This window comes from Megascapheus bottae, chromosome 2, assembly GCF_031878675.1.
Source record: "Megascapheus bottae isolate mThoBot1 chromosome 2, mThoBot2.hap1, whole genome shotgun sequence".
Taxonomy (NCBI): Eukaryota; Metazoa; Chordata; class Mammalia; order Rodentia; family Geomyidae; genus Megascapheus; species Megascapheus bottae.
The window spans coordinates 57,378,005-57,383,912 of record NC_143510.1 but is presented as its reverse complement, the minus strand read 5'-3'; the positions used below and the strand labels follow the sequence as shown (position 1 = coordinate 57,383,912).

Sequence of the window (5,908 nt, the reverse complement as noted above, 5' to 3'; positions counted from 1 at the left end):
TCCACCAGTGGCTGGCCTTCAGAACTTTTATTATTTTTTTTTTGCCAATTCTGGGCTTGAGCTCAGGGCCTGAGCACTGTCCTTGGACTTTCTCAAGGCTAAAGCTCTACCACTTGAGCCTCCGCACCACTACTGGCTTTTTTTCTATATGTGGTACCAAGGAATCGAACCCGGGTCTTCATGCATGCTAGGCAAGCACTTTAACCACTAGGCCAAACTCCTGGCCTGGCCTTCAGAACTTTTGAATTCAACTTTTCATGCCATGGAACAGAATTATTATCCTAAATCGTGCCAATAAATTTAGATAAGTAGTGTAAAATAATGAAAATAATATGAATTCATTACAATGATTTAAATGATTTAATGCATTTAATAGTAGCCATCAATTTAGCTGGATATCAGTTCTGGTTTCCTTAAGAACAATAAGGATTAATAAATAAAATTAGCCTTTAAGTCAATAAAATATTATTGTCCCAGAGATTGTTGCAAAAAAAGGAGCAAAAATTCAGAGCGAAGGAGAGACCTAGGATAAATGAAGAATATAAATTTCCTTTATTGTTTCCAATAAACTTTTTAAATGGCTAACAGTATTTCAAACAATTTATTGCTCTTATTAAGGTATTGTACAGAGGGGCTACCATTTCATAAGTCAATGAGTACATTTCTTTTGGGGGGACAATGTCATTCCTTTGCTTTTCCCCAGTTTCCCTCTCCAATCCCTGCCACAAGGTAGCCTGGTCATTTTACACATATTGTCTGTTCATGCTCTTCCCTCCATTCTACACCTCCTCTCATATCTAGTTTTCTTTTTTCTTTTCAGCCATAGATTACTCCACATTTTTACCATATATTTTTATGGTAATTAATAGAAAGGTTACATTATATTCACCAGATAGAAGGTGCATTACTTCACATATATTGATACCCTTTCTCATGTCTTGATCTCCATTTCCCTCCCCCTACCCCGCCCCTCATCTTGTTTTCCCCCTTCCCTATCCAATTTCAAATAACCAATCAAGCATATATACAATATATCAGGTAACAAGGTAAAATACTGTAACAACATAAGATAACCAAGGGACAGCAAAAGAGATGAGAGATAACATAGTACATTAAGGACAACAATCACTCATCATATGGCTTTTGTTTCTATATCCTGGAGGTCCTTTCATTTACTGTCATTCTTTTTTTTTTTGGTTTATGCAACTTTATTGAAGAAAAATAAATCAATTACTAGCAGAGCTATTAGTTGATCACTCATCCATTAACAACTTGCATCATTTATTCAGTGCTATATTAAACAGTGAATTGGAAGATAGATTATCTAATAGCTCCAAGCCTCCTAACAATTTAAAATTTAAAAATTACAAAATGTTTGAGACCCTATTTTGGAATAGAAAGGGTGTTTGACTTCCAATTCTCTGTAGAACAAGAACAGGTCATTCCTTTATTGACATGCATAAAATACATCACATTTTCTGTTCTGCTGATGCTATAAATTCAATACAATTCTCCAGACACATCAGTTATGAGCATAAAGTATATGATGTAAGCTCAAATCTCTAACAGTGGAAGGCCTAAACAAGAATGGATGCTGCTAAGATGTTGTTTCCTTGATATGACAACTGAGCATCCATCTCCCCTCCCTTCAGATGGCTTCTTTAGCATGTTAGAGCAGTGAGGAATGGTTTAGTCTCGTAACCAAGTTAAGAGTGAAGATATTGGCCACATAATACACATGCTCCATTTTTTAAAAAATTTCTGAATCTTGGGCAATTGTTCTCTTATAACTACTTTACAGTTTCTAAAAGCAGTTATTGTCCAAAGCTGGAAGAATTTAAGTCTTCTCAGATGAGCATGTGAATGGTGGGAGGTAAACAAAAAATAAAATTAAAAAAAAAAATGAGGTCTGATAGGGAGCAGCCGGATAAGAAATAAAAAAAGGAACAATAATTTAAAGTTTATTCCAGCTATAATGCAGGTTATTCTGACTTTAAGGTAGCATCACACGGCATACTTCTGAGTCCATTCCAGAGATATTCTGTTGTACTTATCTCTGTCTGTTTTATAGATCCGTGCAATCTCTGGCACTAGGGGGTCATCTGGGTTTGGATCACATAGCAGTGAACAAATGGATAAAAGAAATAGTTAAAGCAGGAGACCACTGTGGCCTTAGAATATCAAGACAAATGCTGCCATTACTGTTAATATTTGGTTGATACATTCTTGTTGTAAATGCAACCTTAGGTGGTTTGAAGGGGTAGTCTGTAGGAAAATGAATTGTCAAAAAGAATACATCTCCTTGACATGGGCTGTCATTAGGTCCCATAATTGTGGCTTGCCAGTGAGACATATCATCCCCAACTGGACCTGCAGAACATTGTGCTGGAGGGTCACGGGCCAAATCACTAAGTTCCTTATTAATCCATTTCAGCGCCATAGTCTGTGCTTTTCGCCTGGCTCCTCACTATCTCGGTGTGTCCTCAAAGGGTCCGGCCAAAACTCTTGATTATCCAGGCGGCTGGAGAAGGACTGTATCTTCGTCTCACCTCACACCGGCTCTGCCAGACACAGGCGCTTGGTGTCAAGGCGAAATCTCATGAGAACCTCATAGCTGGCTAACCGGAGCTGTAGCTCTGCAGTGACTCTCATTTACTGTCATTCTACATGGCCTTATGAATCTATGTTTTGTTCTATTGTAAATCTCTGCTAGGAGAGCCCAAGGTTTCTACTGATTATGACAAATGAGGGAAAACATTGAGCCTATGTTCCTTTGAGTCTGGCTTACTTCACTTAATATGATTTTTTCTAAGTCTTTCCATTTCCTAACAAATGGGGCGATGTCATTCTTTCTGACAGCAGAATAGAATTCCATTGTGTACAAATACCACATCATGTTGATCCACTCATAACTGAGGGACATCTGGGTTGGTTCCATATCTTTGCTATGGTAAATAGTGCTGTAATGGACATTGTTGTGCTAGTGGATTTAGTATGTCCTTGTTTCTGGACGATTGGGTAAATGCCAAGTAGTAGAATTGCTGGGTCATAGGGGAGCTCTATGTTTAGTTTTTTGAGGAACTGACATCCTGCTTTCCATAGTGGTTGAACAAGTTTGCACTCCCACCAACAGTGTAGTAATAATCCCTCCTGGCCACATCCCCACCAGCATCTGTTGTTATTGGATTTCTTGATCCTGGCCATATTATTGCACATTTTAACTGGCCACATTCCTACACAAGAATATATCTTATAGTCTTCCTCAGAGCTGAGTTGTTTGACCCAGATATCTGTGAATGGAAACATGGTGTATGACTTCTGTTCTCCTTCCCTGCGAAATAACCGCCTGCTACCTTATTCTTTCCATGTACTCTTTCCAGAAAAGGGTCACTGTGGACCATACAGGGAAGACCATTCCCGGGAACACGCCACAGTGGAAAGATGAACACACAGCACTAGTCCTTCCACACCTGAAATATTTACTCACCCTTCTCTGAGAAAGGTGGAACACATTTCTCTTCTGTTATGGATTGTCTTCATTATATCAACCTTATCTTGTATTTTGACTCCCTCAGTGAAGAATCAATTTAAAAACTTCAGGGCTGGGAGTTCGGCCTAGTGGTAGAGTGCTTGCTTAGCATGCAGGAAGACCTCAGTACCACATACATAGAAAAAGACAGAAAAGATGCTGTGGCTCAAGTGGTAGAGCTCTAGCCTTGAGAAAGCCCAAGGACAGTGCTCAGGTCCTGAGCTCAAGCCTCAGGACTGGCAAAAACAAAAAACAAAACACAAACAAACAAACAAACAAAACCCTTCAGTCTATGTCTTCATCTGATTACTATTACCATGACAATATAGCTACAGAGTTACTAAATAAATGTACATATTGCAGTTCCAGATGCTGGGGAGTCTGAGAACATGATACCAATCTCTAGTAAGTCTTCTTGCTGGGTTAGAACGTGATGGAAGGAAGGTATCACGCAGTGACACAGAGTGCTAACATAAAGCCTCTAATACCATCATAACAGCCACACTCTTATGATCTTATCTGATCTTTAATTATATCCCAAAGGCCTTACCTCCAAATTCTATTAATATGAATTTTGGGATTGTTTCCAACATATAAACTTTGGGTACACGTTTAAGCTATAGAAATCCATTCTTTGAAATTTGGGATTTTTATTTTAAATTTTTAAAAAAGTTATCTTTAAATGATTATACAAAGAAATTTTCAATTCAGTATGTTAAGTTTATGAATATAATGGAGGTTAATCAAAGTCACCACTTTCAATGTTCTTCCACATCTCCCTGAATGAGTTTCAGGCATGTGAAGCCACAGAGATCAAATGGTAATTAAATCTATTCACCTTGAAACATGAAGACCACTAAAGGAGAAACACAATAAATAATAATCATACAAGTAAAAGTAAAACCCAAAACTATGATACTGGTTCCACCCTGGAAGGAGTGACATTAAGGACAAAGCTGAATGGAAACCCTCAAAATAAAGGTCCTTTACTGGAAGTTCTTTCTGGCTCTTAGTAAAAGAATGTTTGTTCCAAGATTCTTTTCATGACGATTTGGAGTTCTTTTGTGATTAAGAGTCTCTCCATTATGCTTTTTTACATGCTTTGATCTGCAATGGCCCAGTGGATTCTATTAATTCAGAGGTATTCCAGCTGGAACAGTTTGAGCTTGTATCTGTTTTCTATGACTACTGTAACAAAGTACCATAAATCTAAGGTCTCATAGCAAAGGAATTCACTCTTTTCCATTTCTAGCAGTTTAAAATGGGTCTTATGGAGTCAAGAAGAAGATGGCAGTAAGGTTAGTTCCTTCTGGAAGTTTTAAGGGAGAGATCTATTTCCTTGTTTTGAAGAATAAGTTCTAGAAGTCAGCTAGGATACTAGGTTGTGACCCTTCCTTGTGTCATGTTACCTTTTCTCCTCTAATTTCAGTTGTTAAATCCTATTTCAATATTTTTGTAGCCAAATCTCCTCTTCCTTGTCACATGAGAACAATTTTTACAAAATATTTTATCTAAATCCCATCTTGCTAAGTCAGAATAACCTCCGGATCTCAAGATTCTTATTTTATTCAAATTTACCAAACCTTTTTCTAAAACTATATATGGTAAAAATAAAAGGTTACTGTTAACCTATACATTTAAGAATGAACTTGCATACATTTGGGAAACATTTTTTTCTATTATTGCTAGACAAAAATTTAATTCTTTGCATATGTTTTTAATGGGCATTTTCCTTATCTTGTACTTAAGCATTGGATTTTTTAGTATTCAAGTATAAGGCCAGAATTCAACATCCTTATCAAAATCTATGATTTGTCCATTTATTAAATCCTTCAACTTAATTTCTTAAAATACCTATGAAGAAAACATTGAACCTATTTTCTATTGCAGAGCATATTTTAACAATATATTTATTTGATATCTGAAATATGCCTGGATTTCAACTCAACATTTTTCTTATAGTTTTATGAGTATAACCTAAACATAAGATGGATCTATTATACATCAGTGGTTCTGGGGCCAAAGCTGGAAAAATTAACCTAACTTGAAAGAGTGCTCTTAAGAGGTATTACTGACAGTCTCCAGTCTCCAAAGGGAGTAGTCTTGGTTGTGTTAGATTCCTGGAGCTCCAATCCATGAATGGAGCACTGAAATAGAAGCCGTTCCTCAGTTCTGCTGACTGCTGTGATTTCAGGATGTGATCTATTTATAGCAGAACCTGATCTGAAACAGATGACATAAGCAAAAGAGTTCAGATCTTCCCAGGGCAGAGATTTAGCAAAACATCTAAGTGAAGAAACACTTCAATGGAGGGTCTGAGTAAGAAAACGGTGCTCACTAGAAAACCAAGGCACAAGGGGCCAGGAGTGTGGCTTAGTA

The 5,908-nt window shown here is 37.2% G+C and overlaps 1 pseudogene; it reads right to left on the bottom strand.

The window, feature by feature from the left end:
- Window positions 1-1,931: 1,931 nt before the first annotated feature.
- On the bottom strand, window positions 1,932-2,462 carry LOC150067151 (ubiquitin-conjugating enzyme E2 D3 pseudogene; annotated as a pseudogene).
- Between the last annotated feature and the right edge of the window lie 3,446 nt (window positions 2,463-5,908).